At 38.4% G+C, this 13,273-nt stretch overlaps 1 long non-coding RNA gene across 1 annotated transcript; it reads right to left on the reverse strand.

Moving 5' to 3' along the window:
• Nucleotides 1–1,269: 1,269 nt before the first annotated feature.
• On the reverse strand, nt 1,270–11,569 carry LOC106999762 (uncharacterized). Its single transcript, XR_013396896.1, has 3 exons — nt 11,443–11,569; nt 1,628–1,790; nt 1,270–1,502 (listed from the first exon to the last, which is right to left on the reverse strand). It is a non-coding gene; the product is annotated as an uncharacterized LOC106999762 (long non-coding RNA).
• Between the last annotated feature and the right edge of the window lie 1,704 nt (nt 11,570–13,273).

The raw sequence follows: 13,273 nt of genomic DNA on the forward strand, positions 1-13,273 counted from the left end.
AGGTCAGGAGATCGAGACCATGGTGAAACCCCGTCTCTACTAAAAAAATACAAAAAATGAGCCGGGCGCGGTGGTGGGCGCCTGTAGTTCCAGCTACTCGGGAGGCTGAGGCAGGAGAGTGGCGTGAACCCAGGAGGCGGAGCTTGCAGTGAGCCAGGATCGCGCCACTGCACTCCAGCTTGGGTGACAGAGTGAGACTCCGTCTCAAAAAAAAAAAAAAAAAAACTCGAAATAAATCATCTGGTTATCATCCTTTCACCATCAACAAAGATAAAACTGCCTTTCTCTTTTTCATGCAAATACCTCCTAGGCTATAAGCTATATCATTTAATTTTTTAAAAGGGTGGATCATTTGTTTTGAGCACTGAGTCTTTTCTTGGGGTGCTGTTAATGATTGCAGCAATGTACATATTTTTTAAATGTCACCCTTGTAAAGTGTCATATTTTCCCCGTTTCCTTTCTTTGAATTCCTCCCCCCCCCCCTTTTTTTTTTTTTTTTTACCATATTTATCCTGTGAGTAGACAAAGACAAAGGATTCTGTTATCTGAAACTGCATCAGGATAGATTTAGGCTAGACACAAAGAACGTTTCCAAAATAAAATACACTTGTTTTGGGTACCTTTGCCAGCTGCTGTTCCTGCCTTCCTGGACTCATAGCCTAATGCGACAGGCAAAAAAACAGGATGCTGAATTCAAGACAAACACATGTAAAGTCAGACAATAAGTAAAAAAAAAAAAAAAAAAAAAAAAATTCTAAGGCAGCTTCAGGTTTAGCAAATACCTTAAAGTAGTGGTCCAATTTGATGCTTAACATGTTTGATATTGGGAAACTAAAAGGAAGGTAGTGGCCACTTTGGAATGAGAAGAGTCAGAATCAACTGGGGTAGAGGATTGGGACCCCAGCCTCTCAACTCTATATCCCTTTCCTTTCATAGTAGATACTTAAAAGTAAATCTGTTATGAATAAAATAGATTTTACATCTGAGTTAAAGGGAGAATAATACTGCCTGTTGTAGAAAATGGGAAGTGAGGAGTAGGAGTTTGAGATGAGGTCATTTCCATTTGTCTGTAATAGTTGAATTCCTGAATAATGAATAAAGTTCATGGTCCTGACCCTGGGCTAGTTCATTAACCTCTCTACACTTCAATGTCCTTATAAATAAAACAGAGAGAGGGAGAGAGAGAGATTTTATTTCCAGGTTGAGAAAGATGGTTAATCTAGGTCCTGACTATAAGAATTAAAGAAAGAGGAAACAAACACAAAAGATGGCTTGCCAGTCAAGACAGGTTTATTTTAGAGAAAACAAACCTGAGGGGGGTGTCTGGCAGAGTTAGGTCAGAGGTACATTCAGGGTGGGAGAGTTTATCAGATGTTTGGACTGTTTCTGTGTCTCTTTGTGGTGCTTATCTGGGAGGGAGAGTTGTGTCTGTTCCCATTCATCTTTCTGCAGCTGCAGGCATACCCCCTGAGTCTGCTTTTAGCTTCCCTATTTCAGTGCACCTGAAGTGAAAGGAATGTGCTTATTAAGGCCCACTGTTTTACCGGGGCCCATTGTATGATGGTGAAGTTTGGCAGTTACCCAAAAGACTTTCCCCTCACCTCCCTCTGTGCCCAGGTTGTCTTACCTGTGTTTTACTGTCTGCTCTTTCTGGCTACTTGTAGTTAGAAGAGAAGTGATTTCCTTAAAATACATGAGGCTAGAAAGGGAGCTGGAACTTAAAGTGACAGTGTTTGTCCAAGATGATGGTGCTCTTGCGCTGTCACTGACTCAACTCAATTTTTGAAATTCTAGGAAAGAAATAGGTGGTTAAGATAATTTGGAGCTAAAACTCTGAACAATGCTACTCTGAACAGTGTCAACAGAAACAAAAGGGACTTAGGAGCTTGCTAAGACTTCATTTAGGGGAAAGCATGGAATGGATAGAAATAAATGAAGCCATAGACACTTATGGGAAAATAAAGCATATACATACATATACATATATATTATATATATGCATATATATGTATGTACTGAGACCCACATATATGTGAGAATATATAAATCAACCATTATAATTCTTTTTAAAAAAGGAATGAGGTGGAACACACATATGAAGTCTGTGAATATGCACATTTAACCCTACTTACTCAGATGAAAATGTAGATTATATTTGGCATCTAAGAAATCCTTCTCATGCCCCTTCCTAAAACATGGACTTCTGTCATCATAGTTCATTTGTCTATACTTGAACTTCATATAAATGAAGTAATTCAATATGTAATCATTTGTATCTGTTACCTTTAACTCATTATTATGTCTGTGAAATTACTTCATGTCATGTGTACCAACAATTCATTCACTTAAAGACAGGGTTGCTATGTTGCCCAGATTGGCCTCATACTCTTGCTCCTAAGGGATCTTCCCACCTGGGTCTCCGGAGTAGCTGGGACTACAGGCATGCACTACCACACCCAGCAATAATTCATTCTTTTAAACTGCTACATAATACTCTGCTGTGTGAGTATACCACAATAGATTTATGCATTCTTTTATTGCAAAGCATTTGGGTTGTTTCCAGGTTTTATCTACAAACATTATTTTACATGGCTTTTGGTGAACATATGCAGTCATTACTCTGGGGTAAATATTTAACAGTGAGATTGCCATGTCAGAGTGCAGGACTACATTTAGTTGTGAAATATACTGTCACATTTTTCAAATTACTTCCCACCTGTAGTGTATGAGAATTCCAACTGCCTCCCATCTTTGCCAACAGTTGTAGTTGTTATTGTTAGTCTTTTGAATTTTAAGCATTCTAGTGGGTGTGAAGTGGTACCACATTGTGGTTTTTATTTGCATTTTCCTGATGACTGATGATGTTGAGCACTTATTAAAAATAGTCATTAAAACTGATCATTTGGTTATCCTCTTTTATGAAGAATCCATTCAACACCCAGTTTTGCCCATTTCTAAAATTTGCCTAATTGTCTTTTTCTTAGTATACATCTTGAGTCTAGGACTTGCCTTTTCACTCTCTTAATGGGGTCTTCTGATGAACAGAAGTTCTCAGTTTTCATCTAGTCCAATGTATCAATATTTTCTTTCATATTTTTAAAATTATCCTGTTTAAGAATTTTTTCTTCACAGGGAAAAGAAGATATTTGTCTATGTTTTCTTCCAAAAGTTTTATTGTTGTATCTTTCCCATTTAGTTCTGTGATCCATTCCAAATAAACTTTTATGTGTCTTAAATAAACTTTGTGGATAGCATGCAGTCAAGGAGAAGGTTCATTTATTTTTCACCTAGCACCTTTTATCAAGAACACTTTCCTGCCGGGCGCGGTGGCTCAAGCCTGTAATCCCAGCACTTTGGGAGGCCGAGACGGGCGGATCACAAGGTCAGGAGATCGAGACCATCCTGGCTAACACGGTGAAACCCCGTCTCTACTAAAAAATACAAAAAACTAGCCGGGCGAGGTGGCGGGCGCCTGTAGTCCCAGCTACTCTGGAGGCTGAGGCAGGAGAATGGCGTGAACCCGGGAGGCGGAGCTTGCAGTGAGCTGAGATCCGGCCACAGCACTCCAGCCTGGGCGACAGAGCGAGACTCCGTCTCAAAAAAAAAAAAAAAAAAAAAAGAACACTTTCCTTTTCTTACTGAATTCAGTGGTGCCTTGGTAATAAATCAGGAGACCATATATACTATATGTGGGTCTATTTCTGTACTCCGTTTTCCACTTTACTTTGTGAGCACAAATGAGGACTGGATTTGAAATACTGGATAGTAATTTCCCAAAATGCTATTTTTAGATTGCGACATGAATTGTTTTGTCTTGATAGAGTTCTTTTGATTCTTTTCCCTGACTTACTTTCCATCTCTTTATAAGGAAAAAGATAGCAGTGAGCTCCAGAACATGCACTGACAGTGGCAACCCTAGAATTTTTTTTCCATAAATTCTGTTGTCTTTTTCTCATACAGTTTAATAACACAAAATTTAATATGTTGCTTAATCCAATACGCAGAAAGGGAAGCGAAATCATACAAGTACTAAGGAGACTTTATTTTGCATTTTCACAATTCATATTCATTTTCTATATTCATGACAGTATATACGAACATCTGGAAATATCCTACGAATGTTTTGAGATCTGAGAGAAATATCAGATAGTGCTATAATCTAGAACTTTAACTTTTCCTATTTTTTAATGTGTAAAGAAAAATATTACATCACTTTAATGTTAACATTCAATTATAGTTATACAATCTCTGTTTGCAATTACACTACTTAAAATTATCTTTTAATTAGGAGAGTACATTTTTGGCTCCTGCTTGTGAATGAAAACATGAGCTACAAGAAGAAATATTTATATACACTTTGGCTGTGATACTTTTATGAACTGATTCTATATATTCTTTATAAACTGACAACTAAAAAGAACTCTCCTGGCCAGGCCTGGTGGCTCACGCCTGTAATCCCAGCATTTTGGGAGGCTAAGGTGGGTAGATCACGAGGTCAGGAGATCGAGACCATCCTGGCTAACATAGTGAAACCTTGTCCTGGCAGACTGAGGCAGGAGAATTGCTTGAACCCAGGAGGGGGAGGTTGCAGTGAGCCAAGATTGTGCCACTGCACTCCAGCCTGGGTGACAGAGCGAGACTCTGTTTCTAGAAAAAAGAAAAAAGAAAAAAAAAAAAAGAACTCTCGCGATTTAATTATTAATCAGTTTCCCTGATGCGTCTGGTGTAACTAATATACCTAATTCAGTTCTCTACAAGTACTTGGTCACTGAACTCTTAATGTCTTCTGAAAAGTTCTAATGTCTATCTCAGAATACACCTGGCTCCTATAAGGACAAATACATTAAGCAGTAAGTGCAGCTTTAATTGTAAAATTATGGATTTCTTTTTTTCCTAGATTCACTCTTGCTTCCTTGAAATGTTAGATGAGCCCTTCTAAGTTCCACCTAACAAACACTGATAGATAGCAGCTGAGTAAATGACAGCTATTCAATAGTTTAGACAAAGAAGGTTCTGTTAAGATAAACTTAGAGTAACTGGGCATTGTTCATTAGAAGCCAATTTGGGCTAATTATCACTGTGGAAAGTCTACGGTTTGTTGCATTCACGACATATGCAAAGTAAAGACCAAAAAGGAACCTCAGTTTTGCCTGAGATCTTTCTGTGAAGATCTTAGTTTTTAAGATAAGTCAAATACAGCTAAAGGAGATAGATGTGGAAGAAGTGACAAAGCTAATCACTTTCTCAGTTCAATTATTTTTGAAGCATGTAAACTACCTTAAGAAATGTTGCTGGGCGTGGTGGCTCACGCCTGTAATCCCAGCACTTTGGGAGGCCTAGGCAGGCAGATCACCTGAGGTTGGGAGTTGGACACCAGCCTGACCAACATGGAGAAACTCCATCTCTACTAAAAATACAAAATTAGCGGGTGCGATGGTGCACGCCTGTAATTCCAGCTATTGGGGAGGCTGAGGCAGGAGAATCACTTGAACCCTGGAAGCAGAGGTTGTAGTGAGCTGAGATCGCACCATTGCACTCTAGCCTGGGCAACAAGAGCAAAACTCTATCTCAAAACAAAAAAAAAAAAAAAAGAAAAGAAATGGTTATGAGGTTTATGAGGCATTTCCGTAACAATCCAAAAAGGGCTCATTTAAATTTTAATAAGTAATCCTCACAGTTTAAAGAACTTGTCTCATTTGGAAAGAAAAAAATAAACGTGTGCTTTAAGGTTAGTTCTCTAAAATATTTAATTCCTATGGGGGAGAAAAACCTCTATATTTCATATATATCATGCTTTCCTTAACTAGTTTTAGAAAAAAGCAAAATTGAACTGTGAAAATAAAAAAGATTGCTCCCAGTGAATGATTTAAATTATTTTTTAAATTATTTTTGAGATGGGAGTCACTCTGTCATCCAGGTTGGAGTGCAGTGGCGCAATCTTAGCTCACTGCAGCCTCTGCCTCCTGGGTACAAGCATTTTCCTGCCTCAGCCTCCCGAGTAGCTGGGATTACGGGTGTCCATGACCATGCCCGGAATAAATTTTTCTATTTTTAGTAGAGACGGGGTTTCACCATGTTGGCCAGGCTGGTCTTGAACTCCTGACTTCAAGTGATCTGCCTGCCTCCACCTCCCAAAGTGCTGGGATTACAGATGTGAGCCACTGTGCTTGGCATGAATGATTTAAATTAAAATAAAGATTAAAGTATTTGAAAATATATTTGTTAAAATTATTTTCAAACACAAAATGTGTATACTAAATAATCTTTAGATGTTGCTAAGCCATCATTAATTTAATTTCACTTTTTTGAGATGGAGTCTTGCTCTGTCACCCAGGCTGGAGTGCCAGGCTGGAGTGCACGATCTCAGTTCACTGCAGCCTCTACCTTCCTGGTCCAAGCAATTCTCCTGCCTCGGCCTCCCAAGTAGCTGGGATTACAGACATGCACCACCGTATCCGGCTAATTTTTGTATTTTTAGTAGAGATGGGGTTTCACCACATTGGTCAGGCCGGTCTTGAACTCCTGACTTCGGGTGATCTGCCCGCCTCGGCCTGCCAAAGTGCTGGGATTATGGGCATGAGCCACCACGCCCAGCCTAAACCAACATTAATTTTAGGATGAAAAGTTAAATATTTTATTTGTAAAAGCTTTTTTTTGTTGTTTTTGTTTTGAGACACAGTCTCTTTCTGTAGCCAAGGATGGAGTACAGTGGTGTGATCACTCATGACTCACTGCAGTCTCGACCTCCTTGGCTTGAGCAATTTTCCCACCTCAAGTGATCCTCCCACCTCAGCCTACTGAGTAGCTTGGGACCACAGGCGCATGCCACTATGCCTGGCTAATTTTTTGCTTTTTGTAGACACGGTGTTTATTTTGCCCAGGCTGGTCTCACACTCCTGGGCTCAAGCAATCCTCCCTCAGTCTCCCAAAGTGCTGGGACTACAAGCATGAGCCACCACATTTGGCCCACTTTTCATTTTTAAAAGATAAATACAATCTTTATCCCAAAGGAAAACAGGGAAGAGAGTAGAAATGCATTTTAGTGCCTTCTTAAATACATAGGTGTCTTCTCCCACATCTGAGCAACTTTTTATGGGATTTGGTGATGGGGTGAGGTAGGGTGGAGAGCTTACACGCCTTTTTTTGTAAAGAAAGATAATAACAATGAAGCCTAGAAAGACACCCTGCAACTTCTAATCAGTGTTTTGAAAGTATGTGGAAGCTTTCTGAAATCTTTCTAGGAATATGTAAATATTTCTACAGCACTTTCAATATGCAAAAATACTTTTACTTCTTCTCATTGTGGACACCACAGTAAGTTGTGAGGATTATCTTATAGATAGGGAAATTAAAGCTAAAAAAAAAAGTTGCATAGGCTAACGAGTAATTTCCTTTATAATCAGGGTTTCAACCCAGGTCTATAAACCAAGTGTTCTGCATCTTGTCAGAATGTGACATTGTATCATATCTACAATTCTAGGCAGCAGGAGCTGCATAAAACACTGGAATTTTCTGGAGGAAAGTGGTTCTAGAGATGTCTAAGCTTAAAATATTTACCAAATAATGAGGTCTATGTTCGACTCAAGCATTTTCGAGGTTCAACTATAGACACTGATGCTGTGGACCTACTGATAAGCTTGGGCGAGGTGCAGTACTGACATTCTAATGAGCAGAAAGTAAACTGCAAGCTGTAGACACAGGCAGTTTCGCCTTGCCCTCAGTGCACTCAGACCTAAGCATTAGGCTTCAGCATTGTTATGGTCTATTGGTTAAGTGTAATGGATTCACTTTGTTTGATTAGGTTCAGATTTTTCCTTAGAGCGGAGGTTGTATTTCTTTCAAGTACAAGGACTAGATCCAGGTAAAATGACAAAGGTCGGCCTTGCAAATAAATTCTAGCTCTTGGGTATTAACTCTGAAAATGTGGACTCGTTTCTGTAGTAGTGCATTTAATATTACAAGAGGCCCACTGCAGAAAATAGTCAGCACACTATTTGTGTGATGAACCATATCCTTTCAAGGTATGTTCGACTGTCTCTTCTTACATTAATGTACTTGCTCCAGGAAGGAGTCAAGGCAACCACCAGTAACATCCAACTTACTATTAATCTTGAATATATGATCTCTTGAAAAGGTTTGAAAAGAGCTTGTGAGAAAGGTAGACACAGTGGCTCACGCCTGTAATCCCAGCACTTTGGCAGGCGGAGGTGGGAGAATTGCTTTAGTCCGGGAGTTCAAGTCCAACCTGGGTAACATAGCAAGACCCTGTCTGTAGTATAAAAAGTAAATTAGTTGGGCGTAGTGGCAAACACCTGTAGTTACAGCTACTCGGGTGGCTAAGGTGGGAGAATTGCTTGGGCCTGGGAGGTTGAAGCTGCAGTGATTGTGCCCAGTACACTCCAGCCTGGGCGACACAGTGAGACCCCATGCCAAAAAAGAAAAAAATATTTTAAAACGGCTTGCGAGAAAATATCATACAAAATAACTTCAATGAATTGATATTCTAGTCACTTTCCATTTTGCAATTGTAGGCATTTTGCTTTGGCCCTTCTAATCAAAATAATTTCTCTGTTAATGTGAGTTCAAAGATCATTTTGATGTCAGGCGTTATTTAATGAAGATTTTTCTGAACCTCATTCTAATCATAAACTTCTAGTGATGTGCCCTGAATTAAAATAATTAGAAATAATATTGTGGTGATGCACTGAACAGGTATTTCAGTATGTCAAAAGTTGGAATTTTCCACATTTATGTTAACAATTTGGGCTATTTCCAATTCCAGGATGGTTTAATAGACAAATGCTAAAGCGAACACACAAACAGAATCAGGCACCCCATACGGCCTGAATAACATTAGACAAGTTTTTTTAAAATATCAATAATTACCTAAAGAATCAGTCTGAGTCTGTGGATGTGTGGCTAGGATTTTAAAACAATGGGCAGTCCAACCAAGATAATGTGGACTCGGCTGTAGTCTCAGAGGTGTAACTAGACTATAATTACAGTCTCAAAAAAGCTAACACCTGAAAAATTGAAAAAGACAGCATGAACCCAACAGGGATGAGAAAGTGACCTAGAGAAGGGTGCTGGGGGAAGGAAGACGTGTGAGCTACACTGAGAAGGCACGTCCACCCACATTAGGCTACCACAGCTGGGCCATTAGGGCACCCGACTACTAACTCTTGCTCCCATTTTCAGCTTTCCAGTCAACGTTTTGGTAATTCTGCTTTCCAACAAAAAGAAAGAATCCATTTATTAGCATATTTTTCTTGGCAACTACATCTTTTTGATTTATACCAGTATCATACCCCGCATGACATGCCCTGCATGTATACAACATGGAAAAACTAGTAGTAAATTATAAAATTTTTCAATTTCAAAAGTTTGATGAAAACACACATAAAAGGAAAGAGATTTCTATCTTTCAAGCAAAGAGATGACAATACATGCACACACGTGTGCTCTAAATGTGGAGAAACATCTTGACATTCCAGTTATATTCACAAGTCTCTACTCACCTCCCGATCCTCTGAACTAGGGATTGTTGCTAGTTCATGATGTGAGATTTCAACTACCTCAAATGAGAATACTCTGTAACAGTAAATGGTTGTTTAATAAAATTAACATTCGATTGTTTGAAAAGCCTCTCTGATGTCTTAGGAGTGCACAATTGTTCATGGTCATCGCTAGTTAATGTGGAGGTCATCTGGGAAATAACAGGTTTCAGAGTTAGGCAGTGACCTCTGTCATACTCCCGCTTCACATGGGAGTATCAGGACCAGAGAGGTGAGAGAATTATCTTATGGAGTAGCATTTTTAGATGCTCTTACTTATGAAGTTATTTAATAAAATACTATTATTTGTAAGGCACTTCAAAATATTTTAAATATGTACAATTGCCTTTAGTGCTAATTGTTAAAAGGAAGAGCCCTCTGGTAAGATTTCCAGTGTGAGACGGCCATTGTCAGTGTTTAAAGAGTAAGTCGCTCACTCATGCTTCCCTGTATTCTTTGATGGCTATACGCTAAACTGGGGGAATATTAATAAAAAAATGCGTTACTTTTAGAAAAGATCTAAGCATATGGTGGCATGAAAACAGAAAGGAAAAGGCACAGATTTTTACTGTACTATGGAGAGCCTACTTTAAAGGTGACATGTTGACAACTCCAGGAGTCGTAACTTCTCAATCAGGTAGAATTTAGAGATAAACTTTTAAGAAATGACTAGGCCAGAAATTGCTGAAAGAATGCAGTTATAGTGTATGCTTGTGAAGATAAGCTTCATACTTTTGGAGAAGTTTAAGAACTCATTCTTTAAGAAACTAGGCAATTCATGTTAGAAGCCTGGGCTGGTTAAGGACCCCACTGATAGAATTCCAGAGAGATTATAAATGACACCTATATTAACTCCTCACTAATACTACAACTATTAGAGGAATTAATTGATGGTATTTCCAGAGCAGTCTAAGAAAAGGATATTACACCACTGACTTGGAACTAGATTGTCAAAAGCATCTTTGCTATTATGTCCCACAAAACTGGAGAGTTCATTCCAAAGCAAAACGTAACAGTTGTAAAAATAGCTCTTGAGAGCCTAGTGTTGCAAATTCTTAAAATTGTCAACATTTAAAACTTTAGTGATGGTTTCGTACAGTTAGAGGGATTCCTGTCTCTAGAAGGCCAAAGGGTGACATCGTTAAAATGGTTCACTGGCACAGTATTTCAATGGGACATAGACACTGGGTAAAGAGGCAGTCCTATGTGCATTCTTACAGGACATCTACGTTATATTACTGCTTTGATTAGAAGAGTACATGGAGGACTAATCTTGCATTTTGTTATCTTGAGGCTTGCTACTTGTTTCTACTAACATTAGAATTGGTATTGCTATTAAGCTTCATTTTAAGGTGGTAATGAAACAAACAGGTGGAGCTCTAACTGGTTTCCAAGTCTGAGACACCTAAGAAATATGTAAACCCAAATAGCTAACAGCTGACTGTTCAGTCTCATTACCACTATGTTAAGAATTGTTTGAAATAACTTCCATCTTACCCATAAAGATGATAAACTACACAAAGCATTTTTAAAAAATGGCCAAAGACAGCTTATGTACTAAGAGTATGACTAACATAAGAGCTATCAATTAGTCTACATATTAATGTTTTCACAGCTTTCCAGTTTTTACTAAGTAAAACTGATAAATCTATGAAAATTAGATTTTAAAGTAAACATTACCAAATTTGGTTGCCTTTAGGCATCATTAAATCATATGCTAAAAACAAACAAACAAACAAACTCCAAGTATACGTATAAATTTTTATCTACATCTTAAAGGGCAATAGCTATTTTAGACCTAACTTAAAAAGAAACGTGATTTTAAAAAGATCACAATTTCCTTGCAGCTACTCTTATACTTTGACTCTGGGTTGGCTCTGTGACTTACTTTGACCAAGTGACATGACTTCCAAGCTTCTTTTGCTTCCACTGTTTAAGAAACCCCAGGCATTTTGATAGAGGCTCAGAAGGAACCAAGGCATCCGTTCCAGACATGATTGCAGTCACATGTGCAAATGGTTATTTTAAGCCAGCAAGTGTAGGAATGAACAGTTACACAACATACACCTGATACAGAAATTAGCACCAACAGTGAAACTGCTGCCCTAACAAAAACTTAGAACACATGACACTGCCTCACAAAGGCTGTAATAGTGAACAAAATTGTACTAACAGAGGCTGGAAAAGTAAAGAAACTGCTACTGAAAGCTGGAAAGACAGGAACTTGTGTCTTGTGGTGGCAAACAACTGGCAAAACTATGAAGTTGTGATTCTGGCTAAGGTGGTTTCCAGGAAATGTTCAAAGCATCAATTGGCTTATTTTGGCTCTGTATAGTAAGGCATGGGAAGACAGAGATGAAACAGAGAATCTGTTCTGCTGGGTTGGATCCAGTCTCTGCAGCAAGTTGAAAATTCTCAAAAGACAGTGTTTCAGGGTAAGGATAGAATCAAGCCTGTGGCTGTTATGCCCTTTGCTATGACTTCAGATTTAAGTCATAAACCTAACAGACCTTCTTATGTAGACAAAAGGTGCTCCTGGGAATCTTGTTTTCCCATAGTACACTAGCCTTCCAGAGAGGTCTGTGTGAATTACGACTTAACTTTTAGAGAACTCCAGTCAGTTTTATAGGAAACCCAAAGTTTTTAAGGAAACTATACTTTGCTGAACACATATAAAAGATATTTAAAAATGAAAAGGGCCTCAAGGCCCCCAACTTTGAACAAACAGGAAATAACTAATCTATTGTATAAGTCAACCTCAGAGCATCTGAGGCAAATGCTGCAGTATTAATTTTGAGCAAATGTATTCTTTAGTCCCTTTTTGTTCTCTTGGGCCCATGCATTAAAGTAACGACATTCAGTGATTAAACTATTTTAACCACTAGAAGAAATTAAGGTACACACTGAAGTATTTCCCCCTAATTGGAAAATCACTGTTAGAAGCCAGAAGTGATCAATTTGACTCCTAGATGAGATTATAATTCTGCAACAGTGGCCAGGTCACTAAAGTCTCTGAGCCTGTTAGGCCAGTAGTAATGTCACAGAAAATAGCAGATTAGGACCCTCAGAGAATTGGTCCCTCCACTTAAAGTACCTGATGCAAAAGTCCTGTACAAAATACTAGCAAATTGAGTTCAGCAGCATATCAAAAGGATAATATAATGACCAAGTGAGATCTATTCGCAGAATGCAAGGATGAGTCAACATACAAAAATCAATTGACATATTACACTAACAGAATAAAGAAAAAGTCCCATATAATCATCTCAATTTAGGCAGGAAAAGCATTTGACAAAATTCAACACTTTTTTCATGATAGAAAACGACGACAACAACAACACTCAACAAACTCAGAAGAAAACATCTTCAACTAAAAGACCATATGTGAAAAACCCAAGCTATCATCATACTGTTATGGTGAAAGACTAAAAGCTTTTTCTGTAAAATCAGGAACAAGATAAGGATGTATATTTTCACCATATCTGCTTGACACAGTATTGAAATTCTAGCCAGAGAAATAAGGCAAGAAAAAGAAATAAAAGGCATCCAAACTGGAAAGGAAGATGTACAACCATCCGAATTTGTAGACAATCTGAAAATCCCAAAGAATACATGACACATATACACATAAATGGTAGAGCTAATAAATTCAGCAAAGTTTCAGAGTACAAGATCAACACACAAAAATCAGTTATGTTTCTTTACCCAAGCAATGAATA

This window comes from Macaca mulatta, chromosome 8 (assembly GCF_049350105.2).
Source record: "Macaca mulatta isolate MMU2019108-1 chromosome 8, T2T-MMU8v2.0, whole genome shotgun sequence".
NCBI lineage: Eukaryota > Metazoa > Chordata > Mammalia > Primates > Cercopithecidae > Macaca > Macaca mulatta.